This window comes from Macaca fascicularis, chromosome 11, assembly GCF_037993035.2.
Source record: "Macaca fascicularis isolate 582-1 chromosome 11, T2T-MFA8v1.1".
NCBI classification, from domain to species: Eukaryota; Metazoa; Chordata; class Mammalia; order Primates; family Cercopithecidae; genus Macaca; species Macaca fascicularis.
In genome coordinates, this window is record NC_088385.1 from 114,111,282 (window position 1) to 114,135,519 (window position 24,238).

The window sequence follows — 24,238 nt, forward strand, 5'->3', positions numbered from 1 at the left end:
CACCTGGTAGGGCTTGTTATCAGTGTGATTTACAAGGACACTTTAAAAAAGATTGTCCATTAAGAAACAAGCCGCCCCCTCATCCATGTCCACTATGCCAAGGCACTCCCTGGAAGGCACACTGCCCCCGAGGGCAAAGGTTCTCTGGGCCAGAAGCCCCCAACCAGATGATCCAACAACAGGACTGAGTGTGCCTGGGGCAAGTGCCAGCTCATGTCATCACCCTCACTGATCCCTGGGTGCATTTAACCATTCAGGGCCAGGAAATTGACTTCCTCCTGGACACTGGCATGGCTTTCTCAGTGTTAATCTCCTGTCCCAGACAGCTGTCCTCAAGGTCCGTTACCATCCGAGGAATCCTGGGACAGCCTGTAACCAGATATTTCTCCCACCTCCTCAGTTGTAATTGGGAGACTTTGCTACAGATATTAAGGTGGCAAGAGTGGAATCTTGGATTCACCACACCTGAGTTAAATTTTGGACACCCCCTGAGGAACCTGTGGGACCGTCAGCTCAGGAGTCCCAAGATCAACCAGACCAGCCTCGATACACCTGCGAACCATTGGAGGACTTGCATCTCCTATTTTGGAAGGAAACATCCCAGACTAAAAAGGCTTCTACCACGATCCTGAGGAAAAACTCCTTCCTCCTTAAAAAAGATAAGTGAAAACCTACGTAATCTTTATCTTTAACACCTCTCCTTGCCCCTTTGATGGAATCCTTTTACTATTTCATCATATTATTAAGCAGCATACTAACCATACTCTTTGTGATAGGACTATATACTGTAGCTCCTGCCGGGATGAAAATCCTAATCACATCAGCCTTCTTTCTATCTTCCTTCCTTCTGATAGAAATTTACTCCTACCTTTAAGTCAGACTGGATAAAATGATCTTGTCTTCCAGAGTGCCCTCTTTACCTTCCTATTTACTCTTTGCCTATCTATCCCTCCTACTTCCTTGGATACCTTATACAATCACCCCTCCCCTTCCACTAGCTCCCTATTACCTCTACAAGACTCTCAACTTAACCAACTCTCTGTGAAAGCAGTCCAATCCTTCCCTGGCAAATGACTGTTGACTTTGTATCTCTCTGTCAACCTCTGCTTATGTTGCCACTCCCATTCCAGCAAAAAATTGGGTCTTTACCAACTTAACCTATGACCCTTGTTATGAAGCAAAAGACCCTTTCTGACTTCTAAATATGCAATCATTAGCTGACTTCCCCATCTCTGATAGGACCAAGAATACCCTAACAGGAGGTACAATCCAACTTTTACATTCTTACATTTCCAACTTCACCTATTACACAAGCAATGAAAAGCCCATGTACGGCCCTGTAACTATGAATACCATCTTAACTTTCCAAGCCCCTTTGTGCATCCAATGCAACCCGTTATCAGGCCTGCCTCTGGGGCACCTACTACCCCATCAGTGTAATTATACCCTACAGCTTCAAGCACCAACTGATCATAATAACTTCCGACTCACCCAAACAGCTTCATTCAGATGGCTTATCCACTTCTCAGGGCCCCCAAAAATCATCACCTCCTTCCTGCTTAACAAACAGTCAGGTTTTGTATGGGAAACATACTCCCTACATGACCATTCACCCCTGGACTCCCTGCAGCAGTGCCCCGACCACTAGTGAATGCCTTCTCATCCCCTTTTTCAATCACTCTCTTGAATGGTTCCTAGTAGATACAAAACGATTTTTTCTCCAGTGGGAGAATAGAACACAGGGAGCCACTCAGTTTGCTCCCAACACCCACTTCCAGTCACTCACCAGAGCTACCTTGGCAAGTACTCTAGGAGTGTGAGAAAATCAAAACAACAAATTCACACACCTTTTTTTAACACACACAACCAGTTCTCTCTACCCAGCCAAGGTATATTCTTCTTTTGTGGAACATTGACCTATGTCAATTAGTCTCCCCACTAACTGAACAGGCACTTGCACCTTAGTCTTTCTAAGTCCCAACATTAACATTGTCCCAGGAAATCAAACCCTATCAGTACTGCTCAAAGCTCAAGTCCATCAGTGCAGAGCCATACAACTAATACCTCTACTTATAGGGTTAGGAATGGCTACTGCTATAAGAACTGGAATAGCCAGTTTATCTACTTCATTATCATACTACCACATGCTCTCAAAGGATTTCTTAGACAGTTTACAAGAAATAACGAAATCTATTCTTACTCTACAATCCCAAATAGACTCTTTGGCAGCAGTGACTCTCCAAAACTGCTGAGGCCTAGACCTCCTCGCTGCTGAGAAAGGACGACTCTGCACCTTCTTAGGGAAAGAGTGTTGTTTTTACACTAACCAGACAGTATGAGATGCCTCCCAGCATTTACAGGAAAAGCCTTCCGAAATCAGACAACGCCTTTCAAACTCTTATACCAACCTCTGGAGTTGGGCAACATGGCTTCTCCCCTTTCTAGGTCCTGGGGCAGCCATCTTGCTGTTACTCACCTTCAGGCCCTGTATTTTTAACCTCCTTGTCAAATTGTTTCCTCTAGAATTGAGGTCATCAAGCTACAGATGGTCTTACAAATGGAGCCCCCAATGAGCTCAGCTAATAACTTCTATCAAGGATCCCTGGATTGACCCACTGGCCCTTTCACTGTCCTAAAGAATTCCTCTCTGGAGGACATTACAACTTCAGGGCCCCTTCCTCACTCCTATCCAGCAGGAAGTAGCTAGAGTGGTCATCGCCCAATTCCCAACAGCAGTTGGGGTGTCCTGTTTAGAGGGAGGATTGAGAGGTGAAGCCAGCTGGACTTCCTGGGCCGAGTGGGGACTTGGAGAACTTTTCTGTCTAGTTTAAGGTTTGTAAACACACCAATCAGCACTCTGTAAAAATGCACCAATCAGTGCTCTGTGTCTAGCTAAAGGCTTGTAAATGCACCAATCAGCACTCTGTAAAAATGGACCAATCAGCATTCTGTAAAATGGACCAATCAGCGCTCTATAAAATGGACCAATCAGCAGGACGTGGGTGGTGCCAAATAAGGGAATAAAAGCTGGCCACCCGAGCCAGCAGTGGCAACCCGCTTGGGTCCCTTTCCACTCTGTGGAAGCTTTGTTCTTTCGCTCTTCACAATAAATCTTGCTGCTGCTCACTCTTTGTGTCCACACTACCTTTATGAGCTGTAACACTCACCATGAGGGTCTGCGCTTCATTCCTGAAGTCAGCGAGACCACAAACCCACTGGAAGGAAGAAACTCCAGACACATCTGAACATCTGAAGGAAAAAATTCCAGACACACCATCTTTAAGAACTGTAACACTCACCGTGAGGGTCTGTGGCTTCATTCCTGAAGTCAGCAAGACCACAAACCCACAAGAAGGAAGAAACTCCGGACACATCTGAACATCTGAAGGAAGAAACTCCAGACACACCATCTTTAAGAACTGTAACACCACGAGTGTCCGTGGCTTCATTCTTGAAGTCAGCGAGACCAAGAACTCATGGGAAGGAACCAATTCCAGACACAGGGATAGCACTAGACAATTTCTATAGTGTAAATATTCTCCTGCTATGACAGAATTCCAGCTACTAAGAAACACAGAATACAATGAATGCTGAGTAAGATGTGCACAAGTTGTCTATAGCACACTATTGTATTAAGAAACCTACAAATGGGTCTTAAGTTAATGGCAACTATCATAAGAACAAAAATGGAATATCTAACCTTTAAACCAGCAGACGAAAACTCAAATGGAAACTCACCTTATCCAATGGAAAGGAGGAAAAGAAAATAAAAGAAACACCCTTCTCTTGATTGGAGTATTTCTCAAATGCAACCTACCCCACTAATGCAGACGCCAGATCTCACTTTTCCAGCTTTCTTAGCAGGGTAGGTGCAGGCATGTGATGAAAGAAAGGTCAGCCAGTCAATCAGACGGCTTCCCTCGGGATTTCTATTCCGGAGAGGGCATCCTGAGGAAGCTTCATTTGAGCTGAGGTGATGAGGATAATCAAGTCTTGGCAAGTAGTAGTAAGGGGATACTCAAGACTGTTTGGCGAGAGCTATAGAGTATGGGTGAGTAGTGGCTGCACTGGAGGAGTCCCCAAGGGTGGCATTTGAGGACTGACACCCTAACCCACTGGGAGAGTCTATGAGATTCCTAATATCCTTAACAAATTCTCTTTTCTGCTTAAGCTACGTAAACAAGTGTGAACCCTAAAGGGTAAATCCTTCCAATGGATCCCCAAGTGGCTAACTGGGCCTAAATTTTAAATAGAACCAAGCAGTCATTTGCTGACTAGAAGTCACACACATACTCTGTAATGAAAACCGACACCTCTATTTAACTGTGGGACTTTCAGAGCTCATCTGAACCAACTAATCAGAGCTCAACTGAATCAACCAATCAGGTCTCAGCTATATCAACCAATCAGGACTCAGCTATATTGACCAATCAGAACTAAGTTAGCTTGACTTCTTCAAATACATAAAACAGACTTGATTGGGAACCTGGGTGGGAACTTTCACTATAAAACGCCGATCCTCCCTTTGTTCTCTGAAATGCATCTTCATTTTAAACAGTTTGCTCCCTGGTTTGCAAACTGTTCACTGATACAAAGTTTCTTTCCTCCAGATTCCTTTTCTGAGAACTTCTGTTCACAGCTATTAACCATAGATTCCTTTGTTTGTAATTAAGAACAATGATTGATACAACACCTGCACCTCATTTTAAAAATAACATCTTTGTTGAGATATGATTCATATAGTATACAACTGACCTAATTAAAATATACAAATCAATTGTTTTTAGTATAGTCACAAAATTGTGCAACCATCACCCCAATCAATTTTGCAATTTCATCACCCCTAAAAGAACCTCCATATCCATTAACAGTTACTCTATATTTTCCCCCCAACATCTGGCACCCCATTCCAACCCCAGCCGTAGGTAACCACTAAACTACTTTCTGTGTCTATTTGTCTATTCTTGGTATTTCATACAGATAGAATAATAGAGTCTTTTGTGACTGGATTCTTTCACTTAACCTCAAGTTTTCAAGTTTCATCCGTTTTGTAGTATGTATCATATTTCATTTCTTTTTATTGCTGAAAAATATTCCGTTGTATGAATATTCCTCATTTCATTATCCATTCTTCAGTTGAGCATTTGGGTTGTTTTACTATTGTGAATAATGTTGCTATAAACATTTGTGTACAAAGTGGGTTTTTTTGTGGACATATGTTTTCATTTATCCTGGGTATATACCTAGGAGTAGAATTGATGGATTATACAATAACTCCATGTTTAACCTTTTGAGCAAAAGGTAGACTGTTTTTCAAAGTGGCTGCACCTGTAGTCCCAGCTACTTGGGAGGGTGAGACAGGAGGATTGCTTGAGTAGTCCCCAAGGAATTTGAGGCTGCAGTGAGCTGTGATTGTGCCCCTGCATTGCAACCTGGGTGAGAGTGAGACCCTGCCTCTGAAAAACAAGCAAACAGAAACAAAAAAACAAAAAATTCCTCTTGTTATGAATAACAGTATTATTTCCTATAAGGAAGCAGATATCAACTGTGTGAGCCAGAATATTCTAATAATAAAGCTGAAATGAACTATTTTATCAGATGGGGAGCTTCTAATCACTACAAATATCAAGATTAGGCAATTGGACTGACCATCTGTGCGGATATTATTCTCTCATTTACCCATCCATCCATTCATTCATTCTTTGCTCCAAGAAAACATTTAAGAGTCTTATAGGAATTCATAATATACCAGAAGAGAACACAAATTGGAAGAAGCAAGAAAAAAATCTTTCAGGTTAGAGATGTAAGATGAAGTCAGGAGTTAAGCAAACAGAAAAGAGCCTGTCTTACCAGCTAAGTGTAACACGTTTGAGTTTTCCAGCAGTCAAATTTGGCTTTGAGTTTTTCAGCAGTCAAGGCCAAGAGGGAGACTTGCTCAGGTTTGCAATTTACAGTGTCCATTAGGCACAATTCTTCTTGATTCTAGGACCAGAAAGAAATGTCTCCTGATCCCAGTCCTACGAAAGTCACTGCTTTATGTTAAGGTATTTCTGTTTTTGGTTCCCCTTTGGGCTTTTAGTCATTTTGCTAACTACCTTCTCTCTCACTTTGGTTGGAACTTGGGAAGGCTGGAGGCTCTGAAGTTGAGAGCTATTGCCCCACACGTGAAAATAATAAAAATGCCACCCTTCTTGAGTCCTACTGCTTAAGTCCTCCTTGAATTGATTCTTTCAACGATGCATTGTGAATAATAACCACAACTGCCATCTACTGAGTAGTCAGGCACTTTTCCATCTTGATCTCTTCTTCACAACTAAACCAGATAGCATTTTGCTATTTTATAAATGAGCAAACAGACACAGAGTAAATGATCCGTTAATACAAAAAATTAGCCAGGCACGGTGGTGTACACCTGTAGTCCCAGCTACTTGGGAGGCTGAGATGGGAGAATCACTTGAACCCAGAGGTTGCCATGAGCCGAGATTGCTCCACTGCACTCCAGCCTGTGTGACAGAGGGAAACACTGTCTCTAAATAAATAAATAAATAAATAAATAATTACAGAACTGGTAAGCAACAGAGCCGGGATTCAAATCCAGGTCTGCCAGCTTCCTTAGTCTGTCTTCTTTCAATACAATCCCATTGCTGTTTCTAACTTTTTTTCCTGATGATAGTATTAATTACTTTTGAACATCTTAGATTCTTATCTGAAGATTTCCATTTAATTAGACTAAAGGTTAATCTGCTCTTACAGAAAGACTCAAAACCCAGCTGCTTAAACTGTGGAGGATTGTTTTTCTCTCTCATGTGAAAGTCCATGGCTGAGTGGTCCAGGCCTGCAGGAAGGCTCTGCCACTTATGATGTGGCTTGCTAGGGAACTCCACTTGTCACCGGCGATCAGTTGGTGAAAACTGGGAGAAAGAGTCAAGGACAGGCATATTTAAGAAAATAATGGTAAAGAGGCTGGGTGTGGGATAGGGCCAGGGGTGGGGGCACAGCTGTATTCCCAGCACTTTGGGAGGCCGGGGGGCGTGGGGTGGGGGGGCGGATCACTTGAAGTTGGGAGTTTGAGACCAGTCTGGCTAACATGGAAAAATCCCGTCTCTACTAAAAATACAAAAATTAGCCAGGGTGGTGGCACATGCCTGTAATCCCAGCTACCTGGGAGGCTGAGGCAGGACAATCAATTGAACCCGGGGGGAGGAGGTTGCAGTGAGCCAAGATCATGCCATTCTACTCCAGCCTGGGCGACAGAACAAGACTCTATGTCAAAAAAAAAAAAAAAAAAAAAGAATAAAAGAGAAAAGAAAATAATGCTGAAGTTGCACATGTCACTACTGTTTATATCCCATTGTGCTGATGTTAGCAAGTAATTAATATTGATGTGTTATTTGGATCAGGGTAACTCTGTATTCATTAAAGGAAAATGGGCAAATCATCTCTGAAGAGTGGTTAACAGGCTGCATCATAATCTCCCTAGGAACAGTTCTGTTCTTAACAATTCTGAGTTTTATTTTGAATCAGTATTCACCCAGCAGTGGTCAGACTGAGAAACAGATTGTTATCTCTCACTTTTTCCAAGTTCTCTTCCTTTTCATGTTTTCTCTCTGCTTCCTAAAGCAAAGCCATTATTCACATAGAAATCAGGAGCTAGAAAAGGCTTTGTGATTTTACTGGTGAGGAAACAGATTCAGAGCAAGTGACTTGTCCAGGGTCACACAAGTAGCTAGTAGCAGAGGTCGGACCTGGGTGTCTTGGTTTTACCCCGCCACATAGATGTAAGTCCACCTTCCCACCTTAAGTCTTTTTTTTTTTTTTTTTTTTTTTGCCATTTTCCCAGTTGAGGGCAATGGCAACAAAATGAACAACACATCTGGAAATGGAAGCTCCTAAGTTGCCCTTGGAAAATTGTTGTTGTTGTTGTTGTTGTTTGAGATGGAGTCTCCGCTCTGTCATCCAGGCTGGAGTGCAGTCGTGCCATCTCAGTTCACTGCAACCTCCACTTCCTGCATTCAAGCGATTCTGCTGCCTCAGCCTCACTAGTAGCAGGGATTACAAGCATGCACCACCACACCCGGTTAATTTTTGTATTTTTAGTAGAGATGGAGTTTCACCATGTTGCCCAGGCTGGTCTTGAACTCCTGACCTCAAGTGATCCACTGGCCTCGACCTCCCAAAGTGCTAGGATTACAGACATGAGCCACCATGCCAGGAGGAAAATTGTTGACAGTGAAATGAATCAAAACCCCAACAAATCCTTCCACCTTAGATAAAGCACAGTGATGCTCATTTGAAAACTGAAAGAAGCTCTCCCAAAAGACCTCCTAGTCATTTCCAGGCTTCCTATGAATCTCCCTGACACCCTGAAGATACCCCTCCGTTTTGTCTCTTTTAATTGATGTAAAGTGTTAATGCATCTGAAATTCCTGGTCTTGTTAGCACCATGAGAATCTAGGATAACATACACCTTGCTTTTTCTCTTTTTCTTTCTTCTTTGTGCAGTTCAAATTCAATGCTGCTTGAGGGGATGAAGGAATTCCATGAGCTCTAGGGCCTGGACAAATTCGCCCCTCAATAGCATTGCAATCAGATGGGCAGTCTTCAGCTGGCCTGCTCAGCCTGATTTTACAAAGGCTGGGTTTCCTCAATGAAGAGGGAGGGAGAGATACAGAGTGTCCTAGTGTATGTGGGCTGGATATCCAGTTATAGGGAGTTGTCTGTGTAGGGGGTGTAAGCATAAGGGGATGTGGATATGGAGAGTTTAAGGGGTGTGATATGGGGGTGTGAACTGTATGTTGGGAAGGGAAGAAAAGAAGAAAAGATTAAGAGGATAAAGAAAAAGAGGAAGATTTATAGAATGTGTGTTGGCTAACGAAGCAAGCTTAAGGAGAATACAAGACGGTGTGAAAGTGAGAAAGAGAGGCCGGGCGTGGTGGCTCATGCCTGTAATCCCAGCACTTTGGGAGGCCGAGGTGGGCGGATCACAAGGTCAGGAGATCGAGACCATGGTGAAACCCCGTCTCTACTAAAAATAGAAAAAATTAGCCGGGCGCAGGGGCGGGCGCCTGTAGTCCCAGCTACTCGGGAGGCTGAGGCAGGAGAATGGCGTGAACCCGGGAGGCGGAGCTTGCATTGAGCCGAGATTGCGCCACTGCACTCCAGCCTGGGCGACAGAGCGAGACTCCGTCTCAAAAAAAAAAAAAAAAAAAAAAAAAAAGAAAGTGAGAAAGAGAATATTAGAATGTGTGCGAGGGAAAGAAGGAGGATAAGCACAGGTGGGAGAACGCTTGCTGCGGAGAAGAGTGATTTAGAGCAAATCTCGACTGGGCGTGATGGCTCACACCTGTAATCCCAGCACTTTGGGAGGCTGAGGCGGGAGGATCACCTGAGGTCAGGGGTTTGAGACCAGCCTGGCCAACATGGTGAAACCCTGTTTTTACTAAAAAGTACAAAATTTAGCTGGGCGTGGTGGTGCACGCCTCTATTCCCAGCTACTTGAGAGGCTCCAGCCTGGCGGCAATAATGAAACTCTGTCTCAAAAGAAAAAGAAAAAAATAAAAGAGCAAATCTTCCTTTATCCTGGGCAGCTGCCCACCTGTCCATCAATCAGTCAGTGGGCAAGCAGTGGTGTCAAGGCTGTAGGAATTTCAGATGTATGGAGGTCACCGTCCCAGCACAAGGAGCTTATAAGGAGATGGAGAGATTCAGGAGAAAAATTTAAGAGCCCCAACACAGTGGCGGGGTGGCGGGGAGTGAAAACCAGTAACAGCTGTGGGGAGAAAAATTGCTATATGTTAGTCTTTGGGGGTGAGGAGTAGAGAGGGAAGAGAACTGTAGTCCATTTGAAGTGGACTAGTCCAGTTCTTGCTGAACTCAGGAGTTCCACAAGAGGAAACCCATTAAATAAATTATAATAGTCTGCCCTATAATGTACCACCAGGAATGACATAGATGTCTACTGATTGACTTGGAAATAGATTCACAATTTATTATGAAGCAGGGAAAAAAGGAGATCGTGAAACAGTACCCACAGTATGATGCAATTGTATTTTGAATATCATATATTTAAATATAGGAAAAATCTGGGTGATACACATACATATCTGATATTTATGAAATATTAAAATACATAAAAATATGTAACTACACATACATAAAATAACAGTGGTTATTTGGGGATGGTGGGATCTTTGTTTGTTTGTTTATTTATTTATTTTGAGACAGAGCCTCACTGCTGCCAGGCTGGAGTGCAGTGGTGCAATCTCAGCTCACTGCAACCTCCGCTTTCCACGTTACAAGCAATACTCCTGCCTCAGCCTCCCAAGTAACTGGGATTACAGGTGCCTCCCACCACGCCCAGCTAATTTTTTGTATTTTTAGTAGAGATGGGGTTTCATCATGTTGGTCAGGCTGGTCTCAAACTCCCGATCTCAAGTAAAACACCCACCTTGGCCTCCCAAAGTGCCGGGATTACAGGTGGAAGCCACGTGCCCGGTCTCCCCACAGCTGTTACTGGTTTTCACTTTCCCCTCTGTGTTGGGGCTGTTACGTTTTTCTCCTGAATCTCTCCATCTCCTTATAAGCTCCTTGTGCTGGGACCTCAGTACATCTGAAATTCCTACAGCCTTGACACCACTGGAGATCAAGACCAGCCTAACATGGTGAAACCTGGTCTCTACTAAAATACAAAAAATGAGCCGGGCGTGGTGGCCCACGCCTGTAATCCCAGCTACTCGGGAGGCTAAGACAGAATTGCTTGAACCCAGGAGGCAGAGGTTGCAGTGAGCCAAGATCGCGCCACCGCACTCCAGCCTGGTGACAGAGCAAGACTCAGTCTCAAAAACAACAACAAAAAAATGGCCAGGTGCAGTGGCTCATGCCTGTAATCCCAGCACTTTGGGAGGCTGAGGCGTGCGGATCACGAGGTCAGGAGGTCAAGACCATCCTGGCTAACATGGTGAAACCCCGTCTCTACTGAAAACACAAAAAATTAGCTGGGTGTGGTGGCGCATGCGTGTAATCCCAGCTACTCAGGAGTCTGAGGCAGGAGAATTGCTTGAACCCAGGAGGCAGAGGTTGCAGTGAGCCAAGATTGCCCCACTACACTCCAGCCTGGGCGACAGAGCAAGATTCCATCTCAAAAAATAAAACAAAACAAACAAAACAAATTAGCCAAACGTGGTGGTGTGCATCTGTAGTCCCAGCTACTCTTGAGGCTGAGGTGGAAGGATGGCTTGAGCCCAGGCGTTGGAGGCTGTAGTGAGCCATGATCCAGCTGATCCTTGGGAAGACGCCTCCTCACCCTGTAAAGAGTTGGGCCCACTAGGATGTGCCATTCCCAACCACCCATCCCCCATCCCGGGAGGAGGAGGGGGCGGGAGGAGGAGAAGGAGCAGGGAGAGGAGGAAGTAGTGGGGTTTCCGTCCAGGATACCCCCGTCGTGTCCCCAAGAAGCAGAGCTGAGCCAGGCCTCCAGGAGAACAAGAACAATGCTCTCCTGCACAGATGGACCCTGAAGACGACCTTGCCCTGCTCCATGTGACACCTAGATTGGAAATTCTTGTGGAGAAAACATAGAGAGCATGTTCCTGGCAGCTGACTAATGGGATTCATGGACCCAAATCATTCTTTGAAAGTTTGGATCTGAGGTTTACTCATACTGCTGGGGCCACCTAACAAGTGGTTGCTACTAGCCCCCAAATCTGGCACACCAGAGGGCTGGAATCGGGGGAGACTATGAAAATACTCTTTGGATCTAACACAGATTGCAAAAGGTGGACTTGGACATGGACTGTTCCTGTTCAAGATGATCACAGGCCTTGCTTCTCCATACAGGCGAGTTTTTATAAACCACACATATCGAATAGAAAAATAAGCCCTACTATTTAAAACATAATTGCTGACAGCTGCTTCTGCTCACAAACAGTGATATAATTTCTCACTAGAGAAGATTTTTTTTTTTTTTTTGTTTAGCAAAATTCAATTTAATTAGGTGCTTGGGCAAGAACCCCTCCCTTTGCCCGCCACCCCACCAGGGGGATAGTTGAGAAAGTGACCAGAAAACAGAGCTAAACTCTGATAGGAAATAAATAGAAACTTTTTGGTTCAGAAAAGGGAAGAGCGTTTTAAAAATCAGTGAAATGGAGCCTGGGCATGGTGCCTTATGCCTATAATCCAAGCACTTAGGGAGGCCAAGGTGGGAAGATCGTTTGAGACCAGAAGTTCAAGACCAACCTGGGCAACATAGCAAGACCACGTCTCTACAAAAGTTAAAAAAATTAGCCAGGTGTGTGGTGGTGGGCATCTGTAGTCCCAGCTACTCAAGAGTCTGAGGTGGGAGGATTGCTTGAACCCAGGAGTTGGAGGCTGCAGTGAGCTGTGATCCTACCACTGTTCTCCCACCAGGGCAACAGAGTGAGACTCTATAAAAAAAGAAAAAATTAAAAGTCAGTGACACAGTGGCAGGTGTTGAAGTTATGGAGAAACAGGGCCAGAAATGTTCCCCCATCTGAGATGGCTTAAGGACTACTAACACAGTTTTTACATATTCAGTGGGGTTTTGTGTATGTTTGTTTTTATCAGTTCTGAGACTCCATACCCCTCAATTACCCCATTCTGAAGAGCATTGTTCAAGTGAAAGATTGAAGTACCAATGGTTTAGGAATTGTGCTCTGGGTCAGACTGCCCAGTGAGATCCAGCTGTGCCACTTGGGGGCTCTATCACTTTGAATAGTGAGTTCTCTGACTTCTGGAAGCTTCAGTTCCTTTACCTGGAAAATGAGAATAGTGTTTGTGAAAATGAAATGAGATCAGCTGTATAAGGTACTTAGTACAGTGCTTGACTCATAGTAACTGCTTAGTAAATGTCAGTGGGGATGAAGGTGAAGAAGAAATGATGATGATAATAACAATAATGAAATAGCTACAGCTGTGTTCTATAGTTTCATCAGCTAGTATTTAATAACAACTGGAGAAACCATAGAAAAGAAGAGCTAGCTGAACACTGGACTTGGATGAATTAGTGCAGTGGTTCTCAAAGTGAAGCCCCTGGACCAGCAGCATCAGCATCACCTGAGAGCTGGTTAGAAATGCAGGTTCTGGGAGTTTGAGACCAGCCTGGGAACATGGTGAAACTCCATCTCTACTAAAAATACAAAAATTAACCAGATGTGGTAGTGCATGCCTGTGGTCCCAGCTACTTGGGAGGCTGAGGCAGGAGGATTACTTGAGATCATGCCACTGCACTTCAACCTTGGTGATAGTGTAAGACCATGTCCAAAAAAAAAAAAAAAAAAAAAAAAAAAGGAAATGCAGATTCTAAGCCCGAACCCAGATCCACTGAGTCGGAAACTCTGAGTGTGGGTTCAGTAATTGGTATTCTGCTCACAAACAGTGATGTAATTTCTCACTAGGGAAGATTTGTTCTCACTAGAGAACAAGCTTTCCAGGTATTTCTGATGCACACGTAAATTTTGAGAACCACTAAATTAATGAATGCTGTTTTAATGCCTTGCAAAGAAGGGGCCTCACTGTCTGTGGGTTCATTTTTTTTTTCATACTTGTTCAAATGTGAATAGTACAATCATTGCAATTTCATTGCATGTGGTTATAATTCAATATGTGGCGGTAGTGGTACATTTTATTCAGGTAAACAAAAATAGTACTTTAGTTTTCTAAAACTGATTTCGTCTTCCTCTGGAGTCCCCGGGGAAAGTCTCAGTTTACTTCATCCATTCAAAGTTCAAACTTCTATGGGGCTGTTTTTCCTCCTCCTACACCTCTATCCTAAGAAGGCATTTGTGCGCAAGGAAGAGCTGAGGTAGCCTCATGGCGGCAGGGGAGAGGTCTTTGCACATGCTCAGTGGCCTCCCACATTGAGTACTGCTCACCCCACTAGGTTCACAGACCTGGCTCTGTTCTGAGGCTCTGGTCTCTGGCTGCTCTCACGTGGTCTCTTGGTGCCCTGGGCTGGTACCTGCTGCTGAAGCTGTGGTCCCTGTCACAGCTTTCCCCACTGCAGCCTTCTCATCTCAACCCCACTGCCCAGACCTTCTTGGAGTCTAGTGACTTGGACAGCAGATGAGAGCCAAGAATGCTTCAAGCCAGGAAGGAAGAAAGAGGAGGAATGCCTTTTGTAAGAAAGAACAAAACACCAATTTATCCCATAGCCTTTCACTGTACTTTCTTCCCTCCCTGTCTCCTTTCTTTTCTTTTTTCTTTAATGAAAAGCTAAAAGAGAAGACATATGTCTTGGAAATTGAGATTTAATGAAAACAGGGAACACTTTGGGAGGTCCTGGTTGCTATAATTGCTTAAATATTCAATGGAAGATTCTTCCCAAGAACTCAAGGTCTAGGTTATAGGACAAGACACATCAGGAATTAAATTTCTTTTTACTTTAGATAGAATAAAAATTAAAAGTCTCAGTAAATTTGGGTTTAACATAAAACCAGACCTTTTCTAATTATTGCAGGCCACAGTCTCTTTCTCTTCACTTCCTTCTAGAATATATACTATATTGAAAATGTCCACTTATTTAGCACTCTCATAGGCAGTGAAGGGTTATTCTTTAGTATTCATTTGTCGTAGTCTTGCTTGTGCTCCACCTCAGTTGTAAGTCGCTCAAGGACAAAGATTATAACATTCATAGTTGATAAGGACTTGGGAAGCTCCTGTGCAGCAGGTGTATTAGGTAGGATGGACTAGGTTATGCTACAGTCACAAATGACCTCAACATCCCTATGGCTTAACATAACAAATGTTCTTTTCTTTGCCTGCTAATTCTACATGTCCATTGGAGTCGCCAGGCAGCCTCTGCCCCACATAGACTCTCAGGATCCAGATAAACAGAGACTCCAATAGGACTTGTGCTCCACACTCTCCCCCAGTAGAGCAAGGGGCATGTGGCCAATTGTACACTGTCTCTTAAAACTTCTGCTCAGAAGTGACACGTCGTTTCTGTTCACATTTCATGGGCCAAAGCAAGTCACATAGTCATACCTAACTTTAAATTGGAAAGGTATAATTCCATCATGTACCCAGAAGGAGAGCCAAAAATATTGGGGGAACAGTACTAATCATTACACCAGGCACTGTGTTGAGCATTCGATCCACATCTTTGCCTTTACAACTCCATGAGGGAGGAACTAGATTAGTCTCATTTTTTTTTAATAGTATGGGAAACCAAGGTCACACATTTTGTAAATGGTAGAACAGGACGGGAGACTAGATCCGTTTGGTTCCAGTATCTGCACTCAAACCAAAAGACTATACTGCTCTTCGAGAACAGTGAGTTTTCTTTCATTGAGTTCACAGACTATGGAGGCACAGTGTTTAAATGTTTTATATGCTTTGTCTCATTTAATCCTCACAGCAACATGGTGAGCTGGATCCAATTATTAGCCCCTGCTAAGGGGATCCAAAGCTTAGCAAAGTTATGATCTCACAAGGAAACCTGGCCCTTATCTAACTCCAATGACTATTACCTTAATCTACATTATACGGCAGTGTTTCTCAGAGTGAATGTTCTTCATGAGAAGACTTTGGGGTACGCATTCAAATGCCAGTTCCTGGAGCCTATACTGAATCAGCTTTCTGGGGAGGGTTAGGAATGACAGCTGTGATGCTCACTAGAGTTTGATATTTATGATCCCGTTGTCAGTTTCAGCCCTGGTGGTCCCACTGCCCTAGCATAACCCCCTGCTCCTGGTGGCCACTCAGCAAATCAAAAACAAACAAAACCTCAGCCCATACCAGACCAGAAAAAGGTGATTATTTCTTCGCCATTCTGCCAACATTGACAGGAAAAGGTAAAGAAGTTAATACATTCAGCATCAGATTCCTGGACAAAAATCCCTGCCATCAACAGTTTTTAAAGACTTAAGGCAGTGAGGGTGGAGGAAAAATCAAAATTATTTCTCGCTGAAATTAACTCCACATTTAAGTCATAATTACAGAACTCGCTAGTGACCTGAAGCAAAATCCAAAGATGTTAAGATTCTGTGAGTGTAGACGGCAAGGCTCCCTCTCCCTCCATAGCCTGCATGAAGGCAGCAGGACCCTGATGCTCTGAACACACAGAGGGCAGATCTGCTGTGTACAGCTGTGTAGGCCGAGTGGTTCAACCTCACAGTGGGGACACCATTCCCACAGCCCACAATATACCTGCATGAGGAGAGGACACAGATGTGAGGCAAGGGGCCTGGTTTCTGAACCAGTCTTAAGTATATACCTTTCCAGATGTTGTGGCTTGGTTGCATCTTAACCTTTCTGAACCTTTAAAATGCCATTATTTTGCAAGATGCATTACATGGGGATTTTACTGATTATCACAGTTAATAAATACTTTATATGCCCCAGGTCCTATTCTAAGTGCCTTAAATCATCTAAATTTCACAATAACCCTGTAAGGTAGGTACTAGTTTTATCCTCATTTTACAGAAGAGGAAATAGGCACAGAGAGGTTAAGTGACTTGTGCAAGGCCACCCAGCATATATTGTAGGGATAGGGTGTAAGCACAGGCAGTCTAGGTATCTAGCTCAATTATTTTTCTTTTTTTTTTTCTTTTTTTGTCATTATATGCTATTGACTCTATTCTATGGGACCTGAAGGCGGCAGCTATAAAAATGGAACATCTGGAATGAACTAGTTCAACTTACCCAGGGCTGGCCGGATCACACCCAGCAGAGGTGCTCAGTTCTGGGAGCTCTGCTTTAAAAGGGGTGTAGACAAATTGGAGCCTATCTAGAGGAAGCTGGTTAGTTAGGAAGGGGGCTGGAGCCTTGTCATCCGTAATCCTCATGCTTATCAAATGCCTGACAGAAGTGCTTTACCTGCCTAGCTTGTTTCATTTAAGCCTTTATAACATCCTCATGGAGTAAATCCTAAAATTATTGCCATTTGATAAAGAAGCTGAGGCATGGAGCAGTTAAATGATCTGCCTCCATACAGCTAATAAGCATCAGGACCAGGGTGCAAACCCTGCAGTGTAAATCCAGTCTACTTTAAACCAGCGTTTCGCACACATCACTGAGGGGTTCTGTTAGAACGTAGACTCCGATTCAGTAGATCCAGGGTGGGGCCGAGACTCTATACTTCTTACAGCTCCTAGGTGATGCTGCAGAACCACAGACCACACTGAGCACTGAGACTTCCAGTCACTCTGCTTCACTACCCATAATATGAGCAGTGATGGGAGGAACCAAGGGTTTTCACCTCAAGGCAGCTCAGTAGGGTGGAGTTGAAGAACGTCATGGCTGTCCTCAAATATTTAAAGGGCCTCCATGTAGAAAGCAAATCAGACTTGACTTATAGAACCCCCAGGGACAGAATGACATGGATATATCTTTCTTTCCAGCCCCGACCTTTCCCTTGAGCTTCAGACTTCTATATCTAACTGCCTGCAGGACTAGCCCACTTGGCGTGTCCATCAGCAGCGCAAACTCCACATGTGCAGAAGCACCCATTGCCTTTCCCCCTATTTTCCATCTCACAGAAGCTGGAACCATCCTAGATCACACTTGGTCACCCCTACATCCAATCAGTCATGAAGACCTGTCCGCTTGACCTCTTATTTCTGGGCGCATCTTCTTTCTTTGTCTCTCTTGTGTTAGTTCAATCTTTTAGAATTTTTTTTAACCTGGATTACTATTACAATTTTCACACCAGACTGCAATCTCATTTCTTTCTCCACACTTTGACGGCCAGAATGATCTTTCTGAGGACCACAGCATCACAGAGCTCCTTGGTTCCATGCCCAGTCATGGCTCTCACTGTCTTCAGGGTAAAACCCACGCTCCTTAGAATGGCCACGCCTCCCCGGAGCTTGGTCTCTGTGGGTTTTCCTATATTCATTTCCTTTCCATCTTGCACACTAAGCTCAGTAATACCCAAGCATTTAGTGTTTTCCTCAACACCTTCCTTAGTTTCCTGCCTCTGGGCCTCAGCCAGGCTGGGCCACCTGCTGGGAAGATGTTTGCCTGCCTTTCTCACCCACAACTCATGGAGGGATTTCTCCTCTCAGAAGCCCTTACTGCCCCTCCTCTGGGTTCCCAAGGATGTACATTTTAACATAGCCTAACTACAGTATATTTAATGTATTAAACACTAATGTGCTAAATATGTTTGTCTCTCTCTTTTGAAAACATGTATCAACCAGCTGTTTGTTGTTGTTGTTGTTTGTTTTACAGAAAGTCTCACTCTGTCACCCAGGCTGGAGTGCAGTGGCACGATCTCGGCTCACTTTAACCTCAGCCTCCCGGGTTCAAGCGATTCTTGTGCCTCAGCCTCCCGAGTAGCACAGATGTGCACCACCACATCTGGCTACCAACCAGCTGTCTTATTCAAAGGTGTGTCCCCACCATCTTATTACACAAATATTTGTTAATGTAAAATTGCTAATTTAAAAAGAAGCTTAGGCTTATCTCTGACTCCCCTTTCATTTTCACATGCACATCTAATCCAACACGTGCTGCCGGTTCTGCCTTTAAAATATATCCAGAATCCAACCACTTCTCACCCATTTACCCATTTTCTGCCTGGACAACAACTGCGGGTCTCCCTACCCGCTCTGTTCCCCACCCTCCTTCTGTTCTCACACAGCAGCCAGCGTGATGCTTTGAAAACATCAATCGGCTCCTGTCACCCCAGTGCGCAAAACACTCCAGTGGTTCTCCATCACGCTTGGAATAAAATCTGAAGTTCTTAACATGGCCCTCTAGGGGGCGTCAAGGATGGAGTCCGGAAGCTGGCAAATCCGAGAAAGAGTGTGAAGGCCATGATGGCTGGAGAATGGTGGAGACGGGTGAGAAAGGAAGGGAAATGAAGTCAGGGAAGAATGAAAAAGACGCCCCTCTATCCAAAATGTTCTTTTCCCCAGATATTCACAAGGTGCCCTCTCTTGCTCAGTCAGATCTCTACTCAAAGTCACCTCCCTAGGGTGGCATTCCCTGACCACACATGTTAAAATCATGCTCTTATCAATCCTCTTGCTGTAGCCAGATGCAGTGAGGCATGGCTGTAGTCCCAGCTGCTCAGGAGGCTGAAGCAGGAGGATTGCTTGATCCCAGGAATTCAAAGCTGTAGTGTGCGATGATCATGCTTGTGAATAGCCACTGCACTTCAGCCTGGGCAACATAATGTGACTAATCTCTATTAAAAAAAAAGTGAAAAGTAAAAAAAAAATTAAATCATCTCACCTTGTTTTCTTCATAGTAGTTAGTACTATGTCTTTAAATTATATAGTTTTTAAAATATTGTGTATCTTCCCTTTTGGAATTTAAGCTCCTTGGGCATAAGCACTTGATCTATCTTGTTCTCGGTTGTATCCAGGGCCTAGAACAATGGCTCATAGTAGGCATTCGATGAAGACTTCATGAATCTTTCATGAGCAAGACCAGTGAGTGGAAGCTCCAGGGAGACACTTTTCAGTTCATTAGGAGGAAAGACTTTCTGTCAGCGAAGCCTGAAGATGGAAAGAACTGGCTCTGGATGGGATAAATCCCCTGTTATGGAGAGGTTTAATTCACAGAAAGGCTGGACAACCATCTCATGGGTGTGCATATGGGTTTAGAGCAGCTGGGGGCTGGGCCAGATAGGCTATGGTTCCCCTTAAGGCTTCAGCTGTATTCATTTTCATACACCTGCCTGTGATCCTCAGAAATCCCTGGTGGGAAGCCTTGAGCTTGGCTGAAGGAGCCTGGATACCAATAAAAGTCACAGTTAAGTGTTTTTCAATACAAAATGTATTTTTTCAGTTTTTCAAGGAAATAGTTGATCATTCAAAAAAATTTGGAAAGGAGAAGGAAGAAATGCACACATGCACACACACACACAATCCTATCAGAGACTCACTGTTAATATTTTGGGACATATTATTCCTGTCTTTTTAATGGATCTTTCCCATTTTATATTGCTGTATTATAGTTGTATGTTAATTATTTATTGTTGCATAACAAATCACACCAAAATTTGGTGCCTGAAAGTGGCAATACACACATCTCTTACCTGTGGGTCATCAATTCAGAAGCAGCCAGTTGGGACCCCTGGCTCCAGCTAGTTTCTGTAGCTGTGGTTAGGCTGGGGCTGTGGCCAGCTCTGGGTTCCTCTCAAAGGCTTCTGCATTCACAAGTCTGGTGCCTGGGTTTGGGTATTCCTAGGGCATCTTTCTCTCTCTGTGTAGTCTGGCCATGTGATCTTTCAGCATGGGCTTCAAGGGGGACATGATGGGCTCTACATGGTGGCTCAGGACTCCAAAGCTATCTTAAGATAAAGAGCCAGGCAGGAGTCTTTTATGAACTCGCCTTGGAAGTCAGTAGCAAGGGTGGGAGACAGTCCTTTACTTGGACTCACTTCACTGACTTTACTGCTGTCAATTTCACCTAGCTTAACACATATGAATTGAGTGGCCATTAAGGGCAGGGTACCATGCCATGTGCTGGAGATTTAAAGATGAATAAGACATGCTTCCTCACTTCAATTTATTTTTAATTTGGGGGGTGCACCCACAAGCCATTGTTTCCTTTAGGTTGCACACTGATTACTTCAGTAATTTATATAACATATATTGGGCACTTCAAACCCTGGTTCTACCACTTCCTAACAGGTTTAAATGAATTAACCCATGTAAAACTCAGCCCAGTACCTGGCTTATGGTAAGGGCTCAATGAGTGTCAGCTTTACTGGTTAACTGCCTGTTTGCCCTCAGATCTGTCCTGGACCTTCCCTTGCTCTGCTCTGTATTTCAGGAAACTACATTCCCTGGGCTCCCTGTAACTCTCAGGAAGGGTCAGCCATTTGGAGGAAGACCAGTGGAAGACCAGAAGACAGAATTTGGATAGAGGCAGAATATTCTCCCCCTTCTCTCTGCATCCTGTGGCATCTCCTCCATGGCTCCAGCTCAGATCCTGATGTGGTTTCAGCTCCCACAGGGCAGCTTCCTGTTTTCCTCCAGCCCTAGGAACTGTGTCCCACTACTTCTAATCTCAAAGCTGCCTTATGAGCATCAGTTTGCTTTCTCATCTCTATTGTCTCTTGAATCAGTTATTTCCTGTATTAAATTTCCCTGGATTGAAACACCTAAAGTGGTTCATATTTCCTGTTGAAAGAGTTAGCTTCAGGCTGGGCACGCCTATAATCCCAGCACTTTGGGAGGCCAAGGCAGGTGGATCACTTGAGCTCAGAAGTTCGAGACTAGCCTGGGCAACAAAGTGAGACCCCCCCCATCTGTATAAAAAATAAAAAATTAGCCAGGAATAGTGGTGAATTCCTGTAGTCCCAGCTACTCAGGAGGCTGAGGTGAGAGGATTGCTTGAGGCCAGGAAGTTGAGGCTGCAGTAATCTGTGATCACACCACTGCACTTCAGCCTGGGCAACAGAGATAGACCTTGTCCCCCTCAAAACAATTAGCTGCTAATATTAGTATTAGTATCTCATTGAACTGTATAACAGCTCTATCAGGTGGGTGCCCTTATTATTGTCCTTTTGTAGATGGGGAAACTGAGCAGAGGAAGATTAAGTAACTTGTCTCAAATCACAAAGTGGTGGAGCCAGAATATGAACCCAAATCTGTCTTCAGTCTAGTTCCTGATGTGCACAATCAGGTAAAATAGCTATCTACTTACTTGCTGAGCTTTTAGAAGCCTCTTTTTACTCTTTAAGGCACTACCAAAGTTGGGGAGGGGTGTCTCTTGATATCCAGCGGTTTTCTCTTTCTGGGAGTCTGTCCAGGACATTTTCTCATAAAGCTCTTGTGAAAACTCATGAATGAATAAAATACATGTGGTTCATTTCTGCGTTGCTCTGTTTTGGTGATTTATTGATAATTTAGAGGCTTTACTGTCTAATGTATGGGCAGATCATGGGTAGTTGATTAAGAGCGGGGCTAGTGGTCATGTCTATAAAACGCTGAGTATGGGCCCTGGGAAGAAAGAAATGCAACCTCACGTGATAAGATTGTTTCGCTGGTGTAGCTAGAGTCAATTGCTGATACCTTTTTCTACAAAGCCATCCATAAGAGTCCAAGGAATGCCCGTGTCATTCAAAAGGTACTCAAAATTGAGAACAGCTGCCTTTGAGTGGGACAAAACATGAAGGAAAGCTTTACAAAGTGGAAAATTACTATGGTTCCCCTGAGGCTGGTGTGAGGAATGAAACATCAGATTAATCTCACACACAAAGTAAGAAGTATATTAACAATTACTGTCATTCCAGAAAGATATTAAACATGAGCACTGATGAAAGATTACATTGGTTCAGAGAACTGGGGCCTTTCCTCACAACAGAGATCATTATTATTGGCAAGAAGATACTTTACCCTTTTAATCTCAAATCCACTCTCAGGTTTTGCCAGTTAGGCAAGGACTAAATTTGAGGTGAGCTCCCTTTCCGCGCTACCTACAGAGGGGTCCATATGGCGTTGTTCTGAATTTCCATCCTAACTTAAAGGGAAACTTTCACAATGTCTGGAGCCCTTGATGTCCTGCAAATTAAAAGGAGGAGGATGTCCTTAAGTTCCTTGCAGCAGGAACCCACTTAAGTGGCACCAATCTTGACTTCCACATGGAACAGTACATCTATAAAAGGAAAAGTGATGGCATCTACATCATAAATCTGAAGAGGACCTGGGAGAAGCTTCTGCTGGCAGCTCGTGCCATTGTTGCCATTGAAAACCCTGCTGATGTCAGTGTTATACCCTTCAGGAATACTGGCCAGAGGGCTGTTCTGAAGTTTGCTGCTGCCACTGGAGCCACTCCAATTGCTGGCCGCTTCACTCCTGGAACCTTCACTAACCAGATCCAGGCAGCCTTACCGGGAGCCACGGCTTCTTGTGGTTACTGACCCCAGGGCTGACCACCAGCCTCTCACGGAGGCATCTTATGTTAACCTACCTACCATTGCTCTGTGTAACACAGATTCTCCTCTGCACTATGTGGACATTGCCATCCCATGCAACAACAAACTCAGTGGGCTTGATGTGGTGGATGCTGGCTCGGGAAGTTCTGCGCATCCGTGGCACCATTTCCCATGAACACCCGTGGGAGGTCATGCCTGATCTCTACTTCTACAGAGATCCTGAAGAGATTGAAAAAGAAGAGCAGGCTGCTGCTGAAAAGGTGACGACCAAGGAGGAATTTCAGGGTGAATGGACTGCTCCAGCTCCTGAGTTCACTGCTACTCAGCCTGAGGTTGCAGACTGGTCTGAAGGTGTGCAGGTGTCCTCTGCATCTATCCAGCAGTTCCCTACTGAAGACTGGAGTGCTCAGCCTGCCACGGAAGACTGGTCTGCAGCTCCCACTGCTCAGGCCACTGAATGGGTAGAAGCAACCACTGAATGGTCTTAAGCTGTTCTTGCATGGGCTCTTAAGCAACATGGAAAAATGGTTGATGAAAAATAAACATCAGTTTCTAAAAAAAAAAAAAAAAAAAATTTTGAGGTGAGCTAATCATTGAGGACTTCCCTGGAGCCTGGGTAACCTTGGCAAGTCTGGTTGAGCTGGAAATGTAACAGGCTTACTACTTTTTGCTTTTGTGTGATTGCATCTTCCTATCCTCCAGCTGTGAAAATCATCTCTGTCCAGCACCTCGGGTTATTTGAAGATTGGTTACATCCTCCCCACTTTGGTATTTCTACTGTAAACAATACTGGAATGAGGTCTTTAATGAGGACTTTTGAAATGGGATCCAGTTTCAATGGGATGCCTGAGAGTGTGAGGGGAAAGATACCACATCCCCTGCACCTTATACCTCTGTCCCCTGCCCCAGGAAACAAGTCTTTTCCTGTTTCTCCATTCAAAGCATCCTCCTTCCACAGTTAGCATTGAAGCTGATAGGGCTCAAAGCCACATCTAGGCAATAAGGTTAGACAAACCATTCTTCAGCTTTAACTCCTTAGCATTTCCCCCCCGACTCATTTCCTGATTCATGAGTGCAAGACACCGTAAGCAATTAATTTTCATTTTATTCAGAGACAGCTCACCTGATAGGTCTGATGAATCCTTTTTCTGTGGGAATTCCCAAGGACCAAAGCAAAACCAGTTCAAACCCAAGATGAGTCTCGTTAAATCCCAAGCTCACCAAGCTCGAATCATGAGACCGGGCGTGGCTTGCAAGCCCATGCTTGAACGAGGTATTAGAGGCAGGCACACGGTGCTGACCTTTCAGATTCGCTGCCTCCTTATCGATAATGCAAACAGCAGCCCTCAGAGTTTAGAGCGGGCACAAAGCAGAAAAATCCTAGAG

At 44.2% G+C, this 24,238-nt stretch overlaps 1 pseudogene; it reads left to right on the forward strand.

The window, feature by feature from the left end:
- The first annotated feature begins 22,457 nt into the window (after positions 1-22,457).
- LOC102147027 (small ribosomal subunit protein uS2-like) lies at positions 22,458-23,589 on the forward strand (annotated as a pseudogene).
- Positions 23,590-24,238: the final 649 nt, after the last annotated feature.